This window comes from Mus musculus, chromosome 5 (assembly GCF_000001635.26).
Source record: "Mus musculus strain C57BL/6J chromosome 5, GRCm38.p6 C57BL/6J".
NCBI classification, from domain to species: Eukaryota; Metazoa; Chordata; class Mammalia; order Rodentia; family Muridae; genus Mus; species Mus musculus.
This window is the reverse complement of record NC_000071.6, coordinates 91,830,498-91,852,944: the sequence shown is the minus strand read 5'-3', so window position 1 is coordinate 91,852,944 and position 22,447 is coordinate 91,830,498. Positions and strand designations below refer to the sequence as shown.

At 44.0% G+C, this 22,447-nt stretch overlaps 1 long non-coding RNA gene across 4 annotated transcripts; it reads left to right on the top strand.

The window, feature by feature from the left end:
* The first annotated feature begins 1,994 nt into the window (after positions 1–1,994).
* On the top strand, positions 1,995–21,566 carry Gm36303. Of its 4 annotated transcripts, XR_880422.1 has the most exons (5): positions 1,995–2,023; positions 8,793–8,872; positions 10,373–10,554; positions 11,662–11,914; positions 21,451–21,566. It is a non-coding gene; the product is annotated as a predicted gene, 36303 (long non-coding RNA). The 4 variants fall into 4 exon arrangements; XR_880421.2 differs by lacking the exon at positions 1,995–2,023 and having other exon boundaries at positions 8,028–8,872; XR_880423.1 differs by lacking the exons at positions 8,793–8,872; positions 10,373–10,554 and having other exon boundaries at positions 1,997–2,023.
* The last annotated feature ends 881 nt before the right edge of the window (positions 21,567–22,447 follow it).

Below are 22,447 nucleotides of genomic sequence, written 5' to 3'. Positions count from 1 at the left end.
TCAGGTACCTGTACAGGTATCTACTGTACAGGTATCTACCTGTATAGGAACCCCAGCTGTCATTACAGTCATGTAACATTGTACATTTTCTAATAATCTAATTGATTCTGTGAATGGGAATTCCTGGGAAGAAGCTGTGTCTGGAAAGGCTGATTGACTGATAGAAATGCAGTAACATGGGGAGGTTGGAATATTGCAGGTCCAGAGTCTGACTATGCTTTACCTTGGGCAAGCTTTAGCTACCTGGATAGCCATTCCTTGCCCACCTCCGTGTCAGAACTAACATTCTGTGATTAACAGATAAAAACCGTTTGGAACTGATCAACTGAAGAGACTCTAATTTCTATCAATTCAAAAGCTGAGGATGTAGCATCTGAAGCCTATAGGAGGTACTTGCTGTTAATCACATGTCTGATGCTTCCACGGATGTATTTTTAAACTGCCTTTTCAGTAACTCCCTTTGCCTCATTATGATAATGACTCCATGAAACTGCTTCCTTGTTGGAACATTGTATTAGGAGAGACCTGATGTATGTCCCGGGCCATGGACACTCATAATTTGGGCTCCAGAATCAACCATGACTGTTACTCCTTTGAGATGAAAGCTGTTTTATTGGATGATACTTTCTTAAGCAGTATTTGTATTCTTCTTCCTTAGAGAATTTAACACCGACTCAAACAGAAACTCTAAAATCTGTTATGAAACCACTAAGATAACTTGTGGTCTTTCCTGGTGTTAGCAAAGAACAGACATTCGGGATCTGCAGCCTTTGTCCTTCTCTCTGTCCCTGTCCCGTTCCCCACACTACCCCGGAACTACGCTCCCATCTGGAAATCCCTTCCTAGGGGATCAACTCTTGATTGTTTTTGCTTCCCAGAATTTTGTGTTTTAGAAAAGTTTCGTCTTCACAGCAGCTGGTCTCGTGTTGCCAATGTGTTAGTGTAGAAGCCTGAGGCTCAAGGCCCACCAAGAGGAAAAGAAAAAGACACCCTCTTACCATTATCACCAGATCCCTAAAACTGTAAGGAACTGGTCAAGTTAGGGGAAAATATTAATGTCTTTGACACAAAATGAACTTGGTAGTAGATGACAGTTTGCTAGATTTGTCGTATCTGCAAACAATATTTTCTATCAGATAGTATCATACACTTTGAAAGGCACTATAAACTAATTTTTGATGGGAACTGATAAGGCTCATTTATTTGAAGACAGCATGAAATTCCGGGAATGGTTTTCAACTCAAGGTGACCAGAGGACATCAGGAGAATACAATTCTCGCCTTGTGTATGGAGGATTCAACTTCTGAAGTAGTTATTCTCCTGGAAGTAATTGCTCTTCTTGGAATTGGCCAGAAGTGGCCTGTGGGACTCTGCACCTCCGCTTGACCCCGAGGCTCAGCCCAAACCTGTGACTCTGCAGCAACAACTTCTCCACGAGACTTTCAGCAGAGCCCTGCATCTCATGCCACGGAGACTTGTGTTTGCAACTCTATCAGCCCTGGAGGGCACTGAGCAGGAACCTCCAACTTGAGACCTTCCACTATGAGGCCTTGGTAGGGAACCACAACTGCCTGTCTTTATTGCTGAGGCCCCTTAAGGGAAAGACACCTCTTACTGGTTGAAAGAGTGGACTCTGAGTTCTATTTTGGGCCCTGGGTGGAAATATGTCATTTTGACTTGTCATTGAAGTTTGAACATTATAGACTGTTTGTATTGGCTAGTTTTGTGTCAACTTGACACAGCTGAAGTTATCACAGAGAAAGGAGCTTCAGTTGAGGAAATGCCTCCATGAGATACAACTGTAAGGCATTTTCTCAATTAGTGATCAAGGGGGAAAGGCCCCTTGTGGGTGGGACCATCTCTGGGCTGGTAGTCTTGGTTTGATAAGATAGCAGGCTGAGCAAGCCAGAAGAGGCAAGCCAGTAAAGAACATCCTTCCATGGCCTCTGAATCAGCTCCTGCTTCCTGACCTGCTTGAGTCCCAGTCCTGACTTCCTTTGGTGATGAACAGCAGTGTGGAAGTGTAAGCCAAATAAACCCTTTCCTCCCCAACTTGCTTCTTGGTCATGATGTTTGTGCAGGAATAGAAACCCTGACTAAGACACTGTTGTTGATTCCTTCCTTAAGAATCTAATCCGGCATGGCAATCAGCTGGCCGAGAGAGCAGCCGTCAGGAAACCTGATTTCCCTGAAGCCTTACTGAGGAAGGCTGGGAGGATGTATGTGGACTTTCCTGAAGGTCCTCCCCTGAGGCAGGTGCTTCAGAGCCTCCAGCAGACAGCACTGCCAAGCCTGCCCAGTTGTTCTCTGAAGTCTCTTGACTCCTCCTTCTGCCATGAATCACCTCTATTGCTGGGGATTCCTTCTGTCTTGGACCCAAATCAGAAGGCATGGCCTTCCTCCCTCCACCCCCTCCTGCCATCTCTTTTCCTTCTCTCTCTTTCCGTCAGCTGCTTAGATACTGCTTTCTACCCTGTTTTCTTCCCGTCTTTAATACAGTTGTCATGGAAAAGCATGGAATCTATGTCTGGGGGTGAAGACACCCCACTGTTTTCTCCTCGAGATTTAATCCAGTTGAACTGGTTGCCTACATGGCTAAGGGGTTATTCCTCCGGAAAGGCGGCCCACCTTCACCCATGCTAAGGAGATAGGAGTTACCTTGTTAATGTGGTGATTCTCAGCCTTCCCAATGCCAAGACCCTTTAGTGAAGTTTCTTATGTTTTGGTGACCCCTCCAACCATAAAATTGTTTTGGTCCTTACTTCATTACTGTAATTTTGTTACTGCTATGAATCGCAATGTCAATATCTGATATGCAGGGTATCTGACATGTGACCCCTGTAAAAGAGTCATTCAACTCCAAGGGGGCCATGACACCCAGGCTGAGAACCTGTGAGTTACTGAGTCATTGTACCTTTCTTTCCTGGAATCCTTGCCCTCTTTGTAGCCTCTCTAGAACCACCATGAAGTTCTGTTGGGTCTGTCTACTTTTCTGAGTCCGATCCCAGAAAGTTATAACTTTTCCTTCTTCTCATCTCTCTTCTTTAAGATGCTGGACAAGTTCAAGTATGTTTCTTCTCATACTTGTTGGGCCTTTTCATAATTTATCTAATGCTACCCTCTCCCCAATGCAGCCGATTCTCTATCACAGGAGTGCTTCTCCACCACATGGTCGGGTTTCTCCACCATGTGGCTGCTTCTCCACCATGAGGCTGCTTCTCCACCATGTGGCTGCTTCTCTACCATGTGACTACTTTCCACTATGAGACTGCTTTCCCATCACATGGTTGACCTCTATCCCAGCTTAATTTAAACATCATGGCCCTCTTCTCTTTTCTGTCTTCCTCTTCCACACAGTTGCCAAGATTTACAGCTTGCTGCTCAGAGGGTTTTATTCTAAACACTAATAAAATTGTCCTCAGGCTTGAGACTGCCTTTAAGTTATTCTATTAACGAGCCTAAGAACTTGCTCCAGCATGTCTCTGGTGTTGTGATAAATATCACAGTCAAAAGTGATGTGAGGGAAAAGAGGGTTTATTTGGCCTATATCTCATGCCATGCCACTGAGGGAAGTCAGGGCAGGGACTCAGGTAGGAGCAGAGGCAGGAACCATGGAGTGATGTTACTCACTGGCTTTCTCAGCTGGGCAGGCTCTTTGTGTCCTTAACTTGTCACAAGTTATTGTCACGTGAGGGGAGAGAGCTTTTATTGAGAAAACGTTCCCCCCCCCCCCATAAGATCTGGCTGGAGGCAAGCCTGCTAGACCTCTTCTTAGTTAAGATGGCCAGTGTCTGCTTTGCTATGTTAATGGCACTCCCGTTAGCCAGTTGTCTTGGGTTAGGGACCTAACAATGATCTCTATGAAGTGAAGTAGTAATAGACTTCTAGAATATAATGAGGTAAGTGTGGGGGAGCCATACAGGTGGGGAGGAGTGGGTTGGAGAAGGGGTGAGGGGCGGTGACTAGGGAAGCTTCATTCTCTACTTTTGAAAGTAATGGTGATTAAAAATGTATTTGAGACCATGTGCAAGAGTGCTGTACTTATGATTACATAGGTCTGCCCATCTCTCTCTCCCCCGTTTTCAAGCCTTCAGAAGATGACACTGAAGCTGCTGGGATTCCATGGAGGAAGCAAAAGTTTCCTTAGAGTTCACTAGTTTTAAAAGCTAGCTTAGAGGAAACCGGGCATGGTTGAGATGGTGTGCACATGCGCTCTCTCTCTCTCTCTCTCTCTCTCTCTCTCTCTCACACACACACACACACACACACATACTCAGACATACACTGCTAATGTTTTGAGCAGGGATTGTATCATAGTTTTGCAAGCCATGCAAGCTCATTTAAAAACTTAGCTTAGGGCATGTTTTCTGTTTTGTTTTGTTTTCAATTAACTTAATAGTCTTGGTTTGGGTAATTAAGAGCAGACCACTGATGGTGCATCATCCCCAGAATGATGAAAAATTAGATGAGGGAACATTCAAAGAGCCTAGGAAAAATAGGGATCTGGAAAGTTCTAGACTTTGTAGGCCTATTGAGGTGAAGTTCCTGTCCTAAATTCTCCCAGAAAGTATATGCTTTTTTATGTAGCTTGGCAAGTAATTTTTTCTCATGTAAAATCAAAGTTTAGGACATTATTTAGAAGATTCAAATGCCAGTAGTTATTCTTTGGTATGCATAGTTCCCACTAGTTTTATTTTAAACCCTGTTTTGATTAGTTTTAAGCCCTTTAATCATGAAATTGCATTTTTTTTTAAGTTAGGAGGGATTTATTCACAAGTGCTAACTTGGATCTACATGGCATCTTTGATACATACCACTCAATTCTGAGACAGTCCTGGGTGCATTCATGGCCAAGATAGCTCCAGATAAAAGCAAAGTCTCTGGAAAGTGAAAGAGCTCATGGCCAAGTCACTGGCTTGATGCATCAACTCAGTGTTATGAGGCCTAAAGAAATTCTGCTGAAAATATCAGGGACAGGAACAATAGAGCTGACAGCAATGACCTCCTACTTGGTGTCACATGATATGTTAAGTGAAAAAGACAATTCAGTGACCCAGCTGGCAAGGGCCCCTGTGTCCTAATGGGATGTTCTCTGGTAAGGAAGACTATCTCTCTTAGCACCACTAGTAAAAAGACAGGTAAATGAAATAATTACAAGTCGAATAAATATTATGATAAAAGAAAACCAGAACATTGAGATTAATGGGCTGTGAAGAGGGGCACATCCATTCAATAAGGTAACCATCGAAGGTCTCACTGGAGATTAATGTTTGATCTAAAATCTACAGAGGAGAAGGAGTTTATATTTCAAGGTGTAGATAGATGTAAATTCAGGACAGAGGAAGGAGCATGCCCAAAGGCCTGGAAGCAGTAAGGATCTTTGGCAACAAATTGAGGGAAGGCTGGGGTGGGGATGGGGAATGGGAAATGGGGGGTGGGGGTGGGGGATGGGGGGTGGGGTAGAGCACACTGAGGGAGGGGGAAGCGTTGGGCTGGAGAGGTTCTACCAGGTCAGTAATTGTACTGATTCTGTCTCTCAGAAAAATACCTCTGTCCTTCCTCCCACCCATCTGTCACTTTCTAAGTGTCTCAACCCCTACTAATCTGGAGCAATGTTTTCTTCAGCCCACTGCAAATTCCACTAGTCTGTCTCACTTCTGCCTTTGCTACCCAGGGCTGGAGTTGGAAGGATCCTGCTCCACCAACTTTGTTTCCTATCAGAAGTTTGTACTGTTCTTGACTTGTGGCAACAAGGTTTCAAGGAGCAATGGCCCAGGAGGACTCGGAGCCAGTCTCACCCCACACCCACTCATGGTCTCACTATGACTCTGTGTTCGGGCTGATAGAGAACTCCTGCCTCACATTGGAGATGTGGTCCTAAATAATTCTTCTTTCTGCTTGTGTATTCATTCAGCTTAATTTTTCAGAATAACCAGGGGACCCAGTATAGGCAAGGTGCTGTCCGAGAGAAGCCAAGATACAGACATAAATGAAATCTCTTCTTCCTCTAAAAGCAGCCGGAGAGGCAGGCAATGCAGTGTAGGCAGGGATAGGGATGAGAAAGAAGATGTGTCCCTTTGGTCAGGGACAACTTCATAGTAGAAGCAAATAGAAACAAGGATAGGAACACGGGTGGGAAGATGAAAGGGGTAGGGGCAGAGATGAGCCCTGGGGCAGAACAGGCAGTAGGGGCTACTGAAAGAAGTACCATGGTGTGAATGAAAACCAGGCAGTCTCCCTCATCTGGGGACTGGGGTGGGCTCTGCTTATCCACCATCAGCATGTTCCTGAATGTGGATCCTCTGATCCAAGCTAAGTGCCCTTACATAGGTTTGCTGGCCTTTGGAGATGGCGTTGGGCTCATCTTACTATTCTCCCACTTATTGAAACCTCAGTGGCTGTATGCCAATATGGAGGTATCTGTTGTCTGCTGAAATCTCAAGACAGTGCAGTGACCTTCCTTCCCTGGGCTCACAAGGAGGCAGACTCTGAGATGTTCTCCTTGCTGTTTATGAAGTCATGTGATGTTCAATGAGAAGCTTTCACTCTGACTGCTCCCCAAAGAAAAGATGTCCTTAGCTCTTCACCGCGGGCAAAGCCCAACTCATCAGAAGGCTCCGAGGTCCACCTCACTGCTTCTGTGTAGGACTAGCATCCTTTGAGAGTGATCAAGTCAACAAGCTGAGAAGCAAGGACACGAACACTTCACAATGACAGGAATCACCTCAGGCCTGAGCAACAAGGGAAGATGGCTGCTAGACCCAGGGGGAAAAACTGTCCGCAAAGCCAGGATGAGTCTAACAGCACTGCTTATCCGTGGGTGAGCCACTTACAAAACAACCAAAGTGCTTCTTGGAAGATGGTCAGCTGGGAGGGGCTCAGGGATGCAGAGAAGGGGAAAGTCTCTAGGACAGCTCTAGCAAAGGGTGAGCATCGTTTCCTTCCCAGGGCAAGAAATCTGGGAGAGAACATTCTGGAATCATTACTCTGAAGACAACAGACCAAGAAAGAGAGTCTTGGGCCTCATGAGCACAGCACAGTTCCGGGCAGGTTTTAACAGCCACATATGGTTTTGACTTCTTCCCATCCTGATAGCTTCATCCATCTACCCACGTCTCAGCGCACCGAACAAAAGCTTATTGCTTAGATTTCGTGCCAGGCAGTATGCAAAGCTTTGGGAATGTATCGACTAAGAAAAGATCACTCTTCTTCGTCTCATAGAACTGATGACTGAATGGTGTATGTATGTGCGTGCATGTATCTCTAAAGGAGCAGACACGTCAGGAAGCATTTAATGTAAGATATGATTACATAGCACCCAGAAGCCGTTCCTAGGGAGCACATATGAGTGACTGACCTAGGGGGTCAAGGAAAACTCCCTGGAGAAAATGATTTTAAGTTGAAACCAACTAGCAAAGTGGAGCAGGTAGGGGCAGTGGGCAGGAGGAGTGTTCTGAAGGTCACACTCCTTTTTTTTTTTTTATTGGATATTTTCTTTATTTACATTTCAAATGTTATCCCCTTTCCCAGTTTCCTTCCCTCCCAGAAATACCCTATCACATCCCCCTCCCCCTGCTTCTATGAGGGTGTTCCCTCCACCAACCCACCCACTCCCACCTCCCCACCCTGGGTTCCCCTACACAGGGGCATCTATCGGGCCTTCATAGGACCAAGGACCTTGCCTCCCATTGATGCATGACAAGGCCATCCTCTGCTATATATATAGCTGGAGCCATGTGTACTCCTTCGTTGATGGCTTAGTCCCTGGGAGTGCTGGGGGGTCTGGTTGGTTAATATTGTTGTTCTTCCTGTGGGGTTGCAAATCCCTTCAACTTTTTCAGTCCTTTCTCTAACTGTTGGCTGCGAACATCTGCCTCTGTATTTGTAAGGCTCTGGCAGGGCCTCTTAGGAGACAGCCATATCAGGCTCCTTTCAGCATGCACTTCTTGGCATCCACAATAGTGTCTGGGTTTGGTAACCATAAATGGGATGAATCACCAGGTGTGACAGTCTCTGGGTGGCCTTTCCTTCAGTCTCTGCTCAATGCTATCTCCATATTTGCTCCTGAAGGTCACTCTTAGGGCAGCAAAGGGCTGTGATTCTTCAGGGAGGAATCTTCCACAGCTGCGTGCGTGCATGGCTTCTACTTAGGAAAGTGACATTCAGGTGGTGCCTGTCATTTTGGAGGCTAGAATAAGCAAAGGAACACTATAAGTTAGCCTCGAGACGAGATAGTAATAAACACCCCGGTGCCCACATCAAAGTCCCCCAAGACCACCGCAGAGGCTCGCCTTGCTGCGGTGGGTAACCCCACGAGAGCCCCCAGCAGTGGAAGTTGTCGCAACTCATCTCAAGCTCCCAGCTTATTTCTCCTCTTCCGTTTCACGCCCGTCTCCAGCTGCAGCTGCTCAAAGCAAGCCTCCGGCTTGCAGGGGTGGGGAGGTGGGCCAAAGCAAGGGAAAGTACCCCAGGGCCCACACTGCTGCAAAGGGGGACTGAAACATGTACAGAGATTCTTTGCTGTCCTTCCCGTAGCCCATTCTGGACATAAGTATCCCTCAGAGGCAATGGCAGCTATACACAGCAGTGGCCTTGATCGAGAACTTGCATCCTGGCCTTCCGGACTCCTTCTATCCTTCCTTGCCATCCCTTCCTGTCCTTCATTGCCTGAGAGCTCATTCCTGGTAAACCAGGTTACCTCTTCAATCTGTGCTTTTAGCGGAGGTGTTTAGACAACTGGCCACCTAAAAGCAGACGCAACTCTGACTTTTAACTGCATTCTTTTGTACCAGGTACTGCATGTTTACTGGTGCTCAAGGTCTCTCCTGTGACCGTCCCAGGGGGATGCTACGATCACTCCTGGCTCCCGAAAGTGAGTGAAGAGTCAGGCTCAATGGGCCTCAAGTTAAGCCTGGGATTAGAGCTAAGGATTCCTGAGTTTAAATATTCTCTGGATGCTCTATTTTCTGTCGGGCCCATTTCTTCTATAAAAATATGACCAGTTCTATGTGCCCATTTCCTGAGTGTTTTTTTTTTCTTTTTTTTCTTTTTTTCTTCTTCTGCATCTTCTGTCAGAAACCCTCCAAAGGAATAATCCAGTCAAGCAAAGCAATTAGAATCGTAGGTTGGTCAACTATCCTTGATGTTTTGGAGTTGTGTCCAGCCCCTCCCCCTTCCCCCCCCCCTCCCCCTCTCCCCCTCTCCCTCTTCCCCTTACGACCTCAGCATATTTTAAGGTCCTCTGAAACAAACACATTTAGAATCTGTTTCTTTTGAGAGATGGTGGTTTAGGTCAGAAAGTCCTTGTCCTGAGAGACAAAGTCACTAACTTCCATTGCCAAATAAAAGTCAGCAGGGCAGAGACTCTGCCCTGTGTTGGAGGGCTGCTCCCAGACCCAGAGGACAGCTTCCCGTTCATATTTTGTAGGGAAGTGCAGTAATTTCTATGAGTCTCAGATCATCGCCGGGCTGACAGCCATCACCTGGATTTGAAGGGTCCAGCTTCTTACAAGTTCTCATCAGTAGCCCAGTAATGAGCTACTTTGAGTCTGTTTTCTCTTTTCTCAGCTCAGCTTTAAAATGCCTTCCTTATGCTAAAGAAAAAGAAAACCCACCGGCCTAACCAGGCTGCCAGAGAGAAGAAGGAAATAACATTTTTGGCTCTCAGGGCCATTTTGGTTTGTCATTTTGGAAAATTAGAGACAGATGGGCGATGTCTGTGAATTGTGGGAAATTCTGCTCTATATTCCAGCCAATTCTGGGAGTTCTGGAAAAGGGCAGAGAGGAGAAGGAGAAAGTGATTTGGATGGGGCGGAATATATGCTAATTCTCTGACAAAAATAGTACCGAATCTGCAAACATTAACTCTAAGCAAGTCTCAGTCTTAAATGGCATTTTTTTTAAAAGCTTTTCTTGCTGTTAGAGTATTAAGTGAATTTAAACTGATTGCTAATGGAATAAGATCCAAAAGTCATCTGGATTCTCTTGCTGAAGAACATCAGTTTTATCGTAAAGACCAGGAGAGAAAAAGGGAACCCTGGTGGCCTGGTCAGTAGTCTGTACTTTAGGCAGATTATAATTCTTTGTAAACTGGTCAAGGTTGCCCAAGACCCATAGGACACAGAGGGATAGAGTTTCTGTGGCTAGAGCTGATATTCATAAAAGGGTGTGACCTACATTCAAGCAGGGGGTGGGGGGATAACCTTCTTTTTTCAGGGATGTCTTAGACTTCACGGTCTTGTCCTCTGGAGTTGAGGTTGGGAGGACAGAATCCACCCGGCAGGATGGGGGGTTGTGGGGCTACTGGCAAGTTATTAAGGAGGCTCAAAAGCTGAAATCACATTTACTTCTGCCCCCCACCGTGTAAATAAAGACCCAGAAGACAAATATTGGGAAGTCAGGAGCCTGGAGTCACTGAGTCAAGGCCTGAATGCCCCTGGCATGGCTGGCTGTGAAGCTGCCGGATGTTTGACGAGAGTACAGTTTCTACGGAAGAGAAATGAAGAGCAGTTGTGTGTTCTCGGTGCAGCTTCCTCCAGCTCCAGTTCCTCATCTGTAAGACAGTGATGCGAATTCTTCTCCATCTTCCTCCTTCTAATTAAGAAAACTAAAGGGACTCTTACAGACAGAAATGTCTTGTAAAGCGTTTGAAAAGATACTTTGGTATTCTGTTATAGGTCAATAGGCCTGGGCTAGGGGCATACACCCATTGTCCAGGGGAAGGGTGCTTCCCCTCTAGTGGATTCTAAAAGTTATTATGTGGCTTTAAATATAGAATAACAGTACATAGGATAATTGCTAATATGTGCAATATTTACTTATTTATACCGCTTTATTAATATATGCCCTTTTGCTATATTTTTAGGAAATAACTTGTCAAAATAAGGCCACTGTGCTGATTAGTTTGGCAATGTGACACAAACTGGAGTCACATGGGAACATAGAACCTTAATGGAGGCATTGCCTCTGTCAGATTGGCCTAGGAACAAGACTGTGGGGGCATTTTCCTGATTGATGAGTGGTGTGGGAAGGTCCAGCCTGTGATGACTGGTGCCATCTCTAGGTAGGAAAGGCCTGTTTGTTTTTTGTTTTTTTTTTTTGTTTTTTGTTTTTTTTTTTATAACAAAGCAAGCTGAGCCAGCCTTGGAGAGCCAGCCAATAAACAGCTTTCATCCGTAGTCTCTGCCTCGGCTCCTGTCTCCCGGTTCCTGCTTTGAGTTCTTACCTACCCTTCATGGTAGACTCTGTGTGTCCTTAATGCTAAAAAGACCCTCTCTTACTCAAGTTGCTTGTGGCCAGCGTTTTAATCACAGCATCAGGAAGTAAACAAGACCCGGTAAGTCTTAGAATTGGAAAAAAATCAAAGCCCCATTTCCCAGGAAAGCTTTGTACAGGGTGGTCTCTGATTATAGTCTTATCCATGACGATTTTGATGCTTAGAGTTGGTGTGCGGCAAGTGTCTTCACCTGGCGTCCATTGCTTCTATAAGACACATGTCCCAAGTCACAATCCTTTGAGGAAAGCCAAGGTGGAACTCAAGCAAGGCAGGAACCTATAGGCAAAAAAATGTGGAGGCTGCAACTGAAGCAGAAGCCATGGAGGAATGTTGCTTGCTGGTTTGTTCCCCATGGCTTGCTAACTTTCCTTTCTTCTCCATCTCAGGACCACGTGCTCTGGGATGGTATCGCCCACAGGAGACTGTGCTAATCCACATCAGACATTAATCAAGCAAATGACTCATAGACTTTCCTGCGGGCTGTCTGATAGAAGCATTTTCTCAGCTGAGGCTCCTCTTCCCGGGGAACTCTAGCTTGTGCCAACTTGACAGAAACCTAACCAGGACAAGTATTGTCCCACCCAGTCAACCTTTCCCTCTGGCTTCCCTGACCCCAAACTGTGACTAGCAGGATAAAAGGTGAGCCAGCTGGGACACAAAGGGTTAAGCATATGCTTTTAAGAGTACCGTGGAAGACAAGCAAATGCTCAGGACGTGCAAGGTCTTTCCTTCCCTTCTCAGCTACTCTGAAAGACCCATTTCATAAGTTACACAGCCTTGAATAGGTGGTAGCTGTTTAAGGAAGGATTATGTGCGTGGCAGGAGTTTTCAGTGAGTGGAGCAGAAATGAAGGCAGCCTCCTGTTCTCTTACAATGTCTTCCTCCAATTGTCACCTCATTCTTTTCACTGAAGAGTTCTCAAACAGAGGCAGTGGGGTTCAGTTTATCTTAAAAGTCATGTGCAAAAGGAACCCAGTGGTACCAGAAAAAGGCTGTACTAGAGAGGTCATATTTGCCCTTCCCAATTTTATCTTCTCTTTACTAAATAACAGACTTGTAGAAGTTACTAGGAAAAAAAAACCAACGACTTATGAAATACCTCATAACTCCTGACTTTAAAACTTGCATGCACTCTTATATAATTATTAGTGATCTTTACATATATTCAAGACACAGTGATCAGTATCTCCCTCAAAAAACAAGCTTGTTAGTTTGTCTAAAAACCCTACCATTACGGTCCTATCTTTTACATAAATAAATATTAAGGATTTATGCTAAAACTTCTGTGCACACCACTAGTCACGGATGCCTTATTAAGAGTTATGTAGCCATATTTTCTTGGAAGAAAGGGAAGATAGAGAGTTTTGACAAGGCTAACTTTTGAGGCAAGATTCTGAACTTAGCAGGGGACTTCATTAGATAGCCCATTGAGCAGAACAGAGGAGAAACCTCATTGATCATCAACTGATCAATATGCTAGCTGAATGGAGAGGGTGGGAGAGGAAGGGAGGCAAGACAAATAAAATGTGGCTTCCTACTTTAATGAGTGCACTATCCAGCAGGGGGCCAGACATATAAAAATGCAAATACTACTTTGAGCAATGCTGTAGTTTGGGGGCTTGGTCTGAGGGTTCCCTAAGGGTCCATAAAAGGCTGGGTCTGCAGCCTGATGCTGTTGTGAGGTGTTGGAGCCCTTGGGAAGTTAAGTTATAATGGAAGGCCCTAGGCCTCTGGGGGTCTGCAGCCTGACGCTGATGTGAAGTGTTGGAGCCCTTGGGAAGGAGGTTAGAATGGAAGGCCCTGGGAATTGGTGGTGAGGTCTTGAGTGTAATGGTGAGACCCTTCTTTCTGTTGCTTGCTCTTGGCTTGGGTGAGGGTTAGTTTTACATCAGTTTGACAAAACTGAAGTTATCTGAGAGGAGGGAACCTCAATTAAGAAAATGCTTTCATAAGATGTGGCTGTAGGCAAGCCTATAGGTTATTCTCTGAATCCTTGGTTGATGGGGGAGGACCCAGCCCTTTGTGGGTGGGGCCATCCCTGGGCTGGTGCTGCTGCGTTCTATAAGAAAGCAGGCTGAGGAAGCCGGTAAATAGCACACTTTCTCTATGGCCTCTGCATCAGTCCTGCCTTCAGGATCCTGCCCTGTTTGAGTTTCTGTCTTAACTTCCTTCCATAAAGAACAGTAAGATGGGAATGTTAGCCAAATAAACCCTTTCCTCCCTAACTTGCCTTTGGCCACAGTGATTCATGGCAGGAATAGAAACCCTCACTAAGGCAAGTTGGTACGAAGATAGTGGAGTATTGCTGCAGCAGACCTGAGCATGTTGTTTTGGGAAGGACTTTGAAAATTTGGGCTAGAAAAGCCATTGAGTGTTCAAAGCTCGATGAGCTGTTCTGAGGGAGCTTGGGAGATACGAAGGAAATGCAGATGATCGAGGCTTGGTTTGTGAAGTTTCAGAGGGAAGTTTGCGAGTCACTTAAAGACTCTACCAGGACTGCTTGCAAGTGAGTTGAGAATCTATGGTTCTGGCTAGCTGGGCTGAAGATTCAACTGTGACTAATTAACAAGAGACTAGAACCACTGAAGTAAACCCTTTGCTTTACTGGCACAGTTGATGCTGGTCAGCTGGAGCTGAGAAATCAGCAGCGATTCAGAAGAGACCCACATCATTGATGTGGAATCTTCTGCCAAGTATTTTCTCACACTCAGCACACAGACACTGGGTTCCAGTGGTGGCCAGTGGTGTATCTTCTGCTGGCAGTGGGACTTGATCATGGAAGAGTCACCCAGGTGGTGCTGATTTTGAAGGCATGACAGGGTCATGGGGGATAGCTGAGGCTTGTCACTATGTGACTGGGCTGGAGTCCCAGAAGAGTGCCCAGAAGAGGCTATTTGTGAAGGTGCAGCCAAGTTGCAGCAAGGGACCCCAGCATTTTGGAGATGCCACTATTATGTGATGACCACGGAGAACAGCAGCAGATGTGGAGTGGAACTGGCCTGAGCCTAGAAGGCAAGCTGTGTGTGCTGCAGAGGGCAGAGCTGGAGAAGTGACCCAAGCACTTTGGAGAAGCCCTGAAGATTGTGAGTGGATCCCAGATATTGGATACTGAGTTGTTTACACAGTTGGAGTTTGCTCTTGCTTTGTTCAGATTGTGACTGTGCCATGGTTCTTCCAAGAAAGTATTTATTTTTGATTTTTTTTTTTTTTATAGCTAGCCCATAGTTAAGGGACAAGACTGAATTTTAAAAGACATTTTGGGTTGTTTTAAAGAGACTGAAATGTTAAAGTGTTGGAATTTGTAAGACTGAGGACACTTTTTTTTTCTTTCCATTTTTTATTAGGTATTTAGCTCATTTACATTTCCAATGCTATACCAAAAGTCCCCCATACCCACCCACCCCCACTCCCCTACCCACCCACTCCCCCTTTTTGGCCCTGGCGTTCCCCTGTTCTGGGGCATATAAAGTTTGTGTGTCCAATGGGCCTCTCTTTCCAGTGATGGCCGACTAGGCCATCTTTTGATACATATGCAGCTAGAGTCAAGAGCTCCGGGGTACTGGTTAGTTCATAATGTTGATCCACCTATAGGGTTGCAGATCCCTTTAGCTCCTTGGGTACTTTCTCTAGCTCCTCCATTGGGAGCCCTGTGATCCATCCATTAGCTGACTGTGGGCATCCACTTCTGTGTTTGCTAGGCCCCGGCATAGTCTCACAAGAGACAGCTACATCTGGGTCCTTTCGATAAAATCTTGCTAGTGTATGCAATGGTGTCAGCGTTTGGATGCTGATTATGGGGTGGATCCCTGGATAAGGCCGTCTCTACATGGTCCATCCTTTCATCTCAGCTCCAAACTTTGTCTCTGTAACTCCTTCCAAGGGTGTTTTGTTCCCACTTCTAAGGAGGGGCATAGTGTCCACACTTCAGTCTTCATTTTTCTTGAGTTTCATGTGTTTAGGAAATTGTATCTTATATCTTGGGTATCCTAGGTTTTGGGCTAATATCCACTTATCAGTGAGTACATATTGTGTGAGTTCCTTTGTGAATGTGTTACCTCACTCAGGATGATGCCCTCCAGGTCCATCCATTTGGCTAGGAATTTCATAAATTCATTCTTTTTAATAGCTGAGTAGTACTCCATTGTGTAGATGTACCACATTTTCTGTATCCATTCCTCTGTTGAGGGGCATCTGGGTTCTTTCCAGCTTCTGGCTATTATAAATAAGGCTGCTATGAACATAGTGGAGCATGTGTCCTTCTTACCAGTTGGGGCATCTTCTGGATATATGCCCAGGAGAGGTATTGCTGGATCCTCCGGTAGTACTATGTCCAATTTTCTGAGGAACCGCCAGACGGATTTCCAGAGTGGTTGTACAAGCCTGCAATCCCACCAACAATGGAGGAGTGTTCCTCTTTCTCCACATCCTCGCCAGCATCTGCTGTCACCTGAATTTTTGATCTTAGACATTCTGACTGGTGTGAGGTGGAATCTCAGGGTTGTTTTGATTTGCATTTCCCTGATGATTAAGGATGTTGAACATTTTTTCAGGTGCTTCTCTGCCATTCGGTATTCCTCAGGTGAGAATTCTTTGTTCAGTTCTGAGCCCCATTTTTTAATGGGGTTGTTTGATTTTCTGAAGTCCACCTTCTTGAGTTCTTTATATATGTTGGATATTAGTCCCCTATCTGATTTAGGATAGGTAAAGATCCTTTCCCAATCTGTTGGTGGTCTCTTTGTCTTATTGACGGTGTCTTTTGCCTTGCAGAAACTTTGGAGTTTCATTAGGTCCCATTTGTCAATTCTCGATCTTACAGCACAAGCCATTGCTGTTCTGTTCAGGAATTTTTCCCCTGTGCCCATATCTTCAAGGCTTTTCCCCACTTTCTCCTCTATAAGTTTCAGTGTCTCTGGTTTTATGTGAAGTTCTTTGATCCATTTAGATTTGACCTTAGTACAAGGAGATAAGTATGGATCGATTCGCATTCTTCTACATGATAACAACCAGTTGTGCCAGCACCATTTGTTGAAAATGCTGTCTTTCTTCCACTGGATGGTTTTAGCTCCCTTGTCGAAGATCAAGTGACCATAGGTGTGTGGGTTCATTTCTGGGTCTTCAATTCTATTCCATTGGTCTACTTGTCTGTCTCTATACCAGTACCATGCAGTTTTTACCACAATTGCTCTGTAGTAAAGCTTTAGCTCAGGCATGGTGATTCCATCAGAGGTTCTTTTATCCTTGAGAAGAGTTTTTGCTATCCTAGGTTTTTTGTTATTCCAGATGAATTTGCAAATTGCTCCTTCTAATTCGTTGAAGAATTGAGTTGGAATTTTGATGGGGATTGCATTGAATCTGTAGATTGCTTTTGGCAAGATAGCCATTTTTACAATATTGATCCTGCCAATCCATGAGCATGGGAGATCTTTCCATCTTCTGAGATCTTCTTTAATTTCTTTCTTCAGAGACTTGAAGTTTTTATCATACAGATCTTTCACTTCCTTAGTTAGAGTCACGCCGAGATATTTTATATTATTTGAGACTATTGAGAAGGGTGTTGTTTCCCTAATTTCTTTCTCAGCCTGTTTATTCTTTGTGTAGAGAAAGGCCATTGACTTGTTTGAGTTAATTTTATATCCAGCTACTTCACCGAAGCTGTTTATCAGGTTTAGGAGTTCTCTGGTGGAATTTTTAGGGTCACTTATATATACTATCATATCATCTGCAAAAAGTGATATTTTGACTTCCTCCTTTCCAATTTGTATCCCCTTGATCTCCTTTTGTTGTCGAATTGCTCTGGCTAATACTTCAAGTACTATGTTGAAAAGGTAGGGAGAAAGTGGGCAGCCTTGTCTAGTCCCTGATTTTAGTGGGATTGCTTCCAGCTTCTCTCCATTTACTTTGATGTTGGCTACTGGTTTGCTGTAGATTGCTTTTATCATGTTTAGGTATGGGCCTTGAATTCCTGATCTTTCCAGAACTTTTATCATGAATGGGTGTTGGATCTTGTCAAATGCTTTTTCTGCATCCAACGAGATGATCATGTGGTTTTTGTCTTTGAGTTTGTTTATATAGTGGATTACATTGATGGATTTTCGTATATTAAACCATCCCTGCATTCCTGGAATAAAACCTACTTGGTCAGGATGGATGATTGCTTTAATGTGTTCTTGGATTCGGTTAGCGAGAATTTTATTGAGGATTTTTGCATCGATATTCATAAGAGAAATTGGTCTGAAGTTCTCTATCTTTGTTGGATCTTTCTGTGGTTTAGGTATCAGAGTAATAGTGGCTTCATAAAATGAGTTGGGTAGAGTACTTTCTACTTCTATCTTGTGAAAAAGTTTGTGCAGAACTGGAATTAGATCTTCTTTGAAGGTCTGATAGAACTCTGCACTAAACCCGTCTGGTCCTGGGCTTTTTTTGGCTGGGAGACTATTTATAACTGCTTCTATTTCTTTAGGGGATATGGGACTGTTTAGAAGGTCAACTTGATCCTGATTCAACTTTGGTACCTGGTATCTGTCCAGAAATTTGTCCATTTCGTCCAGGTTTTCCAGTTTTGTTGAGTATAGCCTTTTGTAGAAGGATCTGATGGTGTTTTGGATTTCTTCAGGATCTGTTGTTATGTCTCCCTTTTCAGTTCTGATTTTGTTAATTAGGATTTTGTCTCTGTGCCCTCTAGTAAGTCTAGCTAAGGGTTTATCTTGTTGATTTTCTCAAAGAACCAACTCCTCGTTTGGTTAATTCTTTGAATAGTTCTTCTTGTTTCCACTTGGTTGATTTCACCCCTGAGTTTGATTATTTCCTGCCGTCTACTCCTCTTGGGTGAATTTGCTTCCTTTTTTTCTAGAGCTTTTAGATGTGTTGTCAAGCTGCTAGTATGTGCTCTCTCCCGTTTCTTCATGGAGGCACTCAGAGCTATGAGTTTCCCTCTTAGAAATGCTTTCATTGTGTCCCAAAGGTTTGGGTACGTTGTGGCTTCATTTTCATTAAACTCTAAAAAGTCTTTAATTTCTTTCTTTATTCCTTCCTTGACCAAGGTATCATTGAGAAGAGTGTTGTTCAGTTTCCACGTGAGTGTTGGCTTTCTGTTATTTTTTTTGTTATTGAAGATCAGCCTTAGTGCATGGTGATCTGATAGGATACATGGGACAATTTCAATATTTTTGAATCTGTTGAGGCCTGTTTTGTGACCTATTATGTGGTCAATTTTGGAGAAGGTACCATGAGGTGCTGAGAAGAAGGTATATCCTTTTGTTTTAGGATAAAATGTTCTGTAGATATCTGTCAGATCCATTTGTTTCATCACTTCTGTTAGTTTCAGTGTGTCCCTGTTTAGTTTCTGTTTCCATGATCTGTCCATTGGTGAAAGTGGTGTGTTGAAGTCTCCCACTATTATTGTGTGAGGTGCAATGTGTGCTTTGAGCTTTACTAAAGTTTCTTTAATGAATGTGGCTGCCCTTGTATTTGGCGCATAGATATTCAGAATTGAGAGTTCCTCTTGGAGGATTTTACCTTTGATGAGAACAAAGTGCCCCTCCTTGTCTTTTTTGATGACTTTGGGTTGGAAGTCAATCTTATCAGATATTAGGATGGCTACTCCAGCTTGTTTCTTCATACCATTTGCTTGGAAAATTGTTTTCCAGCCTTTTATTCTGAGGTAGTGTCTATCTTTTTCTCTGAGATGTGTCTCCTGTAAACAGCAAAATGTTGGGTCTTGTTTGTGTAGCCAGTTTGTTAGTCTATGTCTTTTTATTGGGGAGTTGAGACCATTGATGTTAAGAGATATTAAGGAAAAGTAATTGTTGCTTCCTGTTATTTTTGTTGTTAAAGTTGGCATTCTGTTCTTGTGGCTGTCTTCTTTTAGGTTTGTTGAAGGATTACTTTCTTGTTTTTTCTAGGGCATTGTTCCCGTTCTTGTATTGGTTTTTTTCTGTTATTAACCTTTGAAGGGCTGGATTCGTGGAGAGATAATGTGTGAATTTGGTTTTGTCGTGGAATACTTTGGTTTCTCCATCTATGGTAATTGAGAGTTTGGCTGGGTATAGTAGCCTGGGCTGGAATTGTGTTCTCTTAGTGTCTGTATAACATCTGTCCAGGCTCTTCTGGCTTTCATAGTCTCTGGTGAAAAATCTGGTGTAATTCTGATAGGCTTGCCTTTGTATGTTACTTGACCTTTTTCCCTTACCGCTTTTAGTATTCTATCTTTATTTAGTGCATTTGTTGTTCTGATTATTATGTGTCGGGAGGAATTTCTTTTCTGGTCCAGTCTATTTGGAGTTCTGTAGGCTTCTTGTATGTTCATAGGTATCTCTTTCTTTATATTTGGGAAGTTTTCTTCAATAATTTTGTTGAAGATGTTTGCTGGTCCTTTGAGTTGAAAATCTTCATTCTCATCCACTCCTATTATCCGTAGGTTTGGTCTTCTCATTGTGTCCTGGATTTCCTGGATATTTTGAGTTAGGATCTTTTTGCATTTTCCATTTTCTTTGATTGTTGTGCCGATGTTCTCTATGAAATCTTCTGCACCTGAGATTCTCTCTTCCATCTCTTGTATTCTGTTGCTGATGCTCAAATATATGGTTCCAGATTTCTTTCCTAGGGTTTCTATCTCCAGTGTTGCCTCACTTTGAGTTTTCTTTATTGTTTCTACTTCCCTTTTTAGGTCTAGTATGGTTTTGTTCATTTCCATCACCTGTTTGTATGTTTTTTCCTCTTTTTCTGTAAGGACTTCTACCTGATTGATTGTGTTTTCCTGTTTTTCTTTAAGGACTTGTAACTCTTTAGCAGTGTTCTCCTGTATTTCTTTAAGTGATTTATTAAAGTCCTTCTTGATGTCCTCTACCATCATCATGAGATATGCTTTTAAATCTAGGTCTAGGTTTTCGGGTGTGTTGGGGTGCCCTGGACTGGGCGAAGTGGGAGTGCTGGGTTCTGATGATGGTGAGTGGTCTTGGTTCCTGTTAGTAGGATTCCTACGTTTACCTTTCGCCATCTGGTAATCTCTGGAGTTAGTAGTTATAGTTGACTCTGTTTAGAGATTGTTCTTCTGGTGATTCTGTTACCGTCTCTCAGCAGACCTGGGAGACAGATTCTCTCCTCTGAGTTTCAGTGCTCAGAGCACTCTCTGCTGGCAAGCTCTCTTACAGGGAAGGTGCGCAGATATCTTGTTTTTGGACCTCCTCCTGGTCGAAGAAGAAGGCCCAAAACAGGGCCTCTCTCAGAAGCTGTGTTGCTTTGGCAGTTCCCAGAAGCTGTCAGCTTCTGTGGTGCAGACTCTCACCTGTGCAGACTAAAATCCTAAGTTCCAGGGAGTCCTGGAACCAAGATGGTGACCGCTGCTCCTGAGGCTGAGGCCGTCTCCCGAGCCAGGCGGACACCTGTCCTCTGGTCCGGACGGTGGCCGGCTGTCTGCGGCCCGCCAAAAGTGCTGCCTCAGCGGCTCTGTGCTTCTGCCCGTCCCAGAAGCTGTCCGGTTCTCTGGCGCACCCTCTAACCTGTTCAGACTAATTTCCTAAGTTCTGCTGAGTCCCGGAACCAAGATGGCGACCGCTGCTGCTGCTGAGGCTGAGCCTGAGGACACTTTTAAGTTTGAAAATATTTTATGATGTTGATCTCAATGTATAATATTGGGGGTGAAGAAGAAAGGAAAGGTTGTGGCTTAACAGTGCTTTGTTTGTGTCAAGCTGACAGATGGTAAATTGATCTAGGAAGCTTTATATCAACTTGAAACAAGCTAAAGTTTTATGTCAACTTGATACAAGGTCAAGTTATCTTCAGAGGAGGGAGCCTCAATTAAGAAAATGTCTTCATTAGATAGGGCTGTAGGCAAGCCTATAGGGTATTTTCTTAATTGGTGATTGATAGGGGAGGGGGCAGCCTACTGTGGGTGGTGTCAACCCTAGGCTGGGGTCCTGGATTCCATAAGAAAGCAGACTGAGCAGGCCATGATAAGTTGGTAGGCAGCACCGTGACCCCTATATCAGCTCCAGCCTCCAGATTTGTGCCCTGTTTGAGTTCCTGTCCTGACTTCCTTCCATAAACAGTGGTGTGGAGGGGTAACCAAACAAGCCCTTTCCTCCCCAAGTTGCTTTTGGCCACAGTGTTTCATCACAGCAGTAGTAATCATAACTAAGACAGCTTGGAAATAATTGTCTGTTGTCTTGATCCTACAGGCACTGGCACCACTGCTATCCGTCACATGAGATGCAGCTGAGAGCTGAGCTGAAGCTGCTGCCATGCCCTTAAGCACCACCCCCAATTGTAAGATAAATAAAACATATAAAGGTCATCTTTTCAGTCTTTCATTGTCATAGTAATGCAAAGCTCAACTAACAAATGGGAAATTCAACAGAGTACGGTCTACTGGGAAATGACCTAGGTACCATGTGCTATGAGAACTAAGAAGACGATTTAACCCAGTCAAGAAAAGTCATAGAAAGCCAGCCTGACTTGAGGTTTGAAGTATTTAAAAGCTATGTATTTAAGAATAACAACTTATATACTGTGAGATTTGTTCTTTTAGGTATATATATATATATATATATATATATATATATATATATATATGATTGCAGCCTACATATAATAGAATTTGCTCTACTACTATTCTGTTGTGTGAACTCTGTTCCCAAAGAACTGTTTTTTTTTCCCCTGGGAGGAATGCCTTGACCTGCCCAAAGTATCCCTTGAGCAAGAACTCTGCCCTACAACACAGCTTAGCTCAAGGCCATTTTGCAAATAGCCTCTATTTGCCTATGAAACCTTCTGTATTCTGAACACATCTGGATAGTGTTGAGAAATACTCTGCATGTTTATCCTTGTTTTTCTGTCCCTGCTCTGAACTCCAAACCATGGAGCATAAAAGCTTCAGAGAAGCTCAGTGAAGAATCCTTGAGCCGTGGTGCCTTAAGTCCCCTCGCTCTCTTGAGTCTTGGATTCTACTTTTGTTCCTTGAGTGGTCCCTAGAGGAATGCGATAAGTGATATCTATTGTAATAAATACATTCAATTCTACGATCACTACTGCAACCAACATATAAAAGACTTCTGCCACCTTCAACTGTTCTCTGGAGCCCCTCTGTGGGACTCTCTTTATTCTCAGCCCTGGTGACCTCTCTTCTGATTCTCTCTGCAGGGCAGTCTTTTCTGAAGTGTTCCTGTAGATTATATC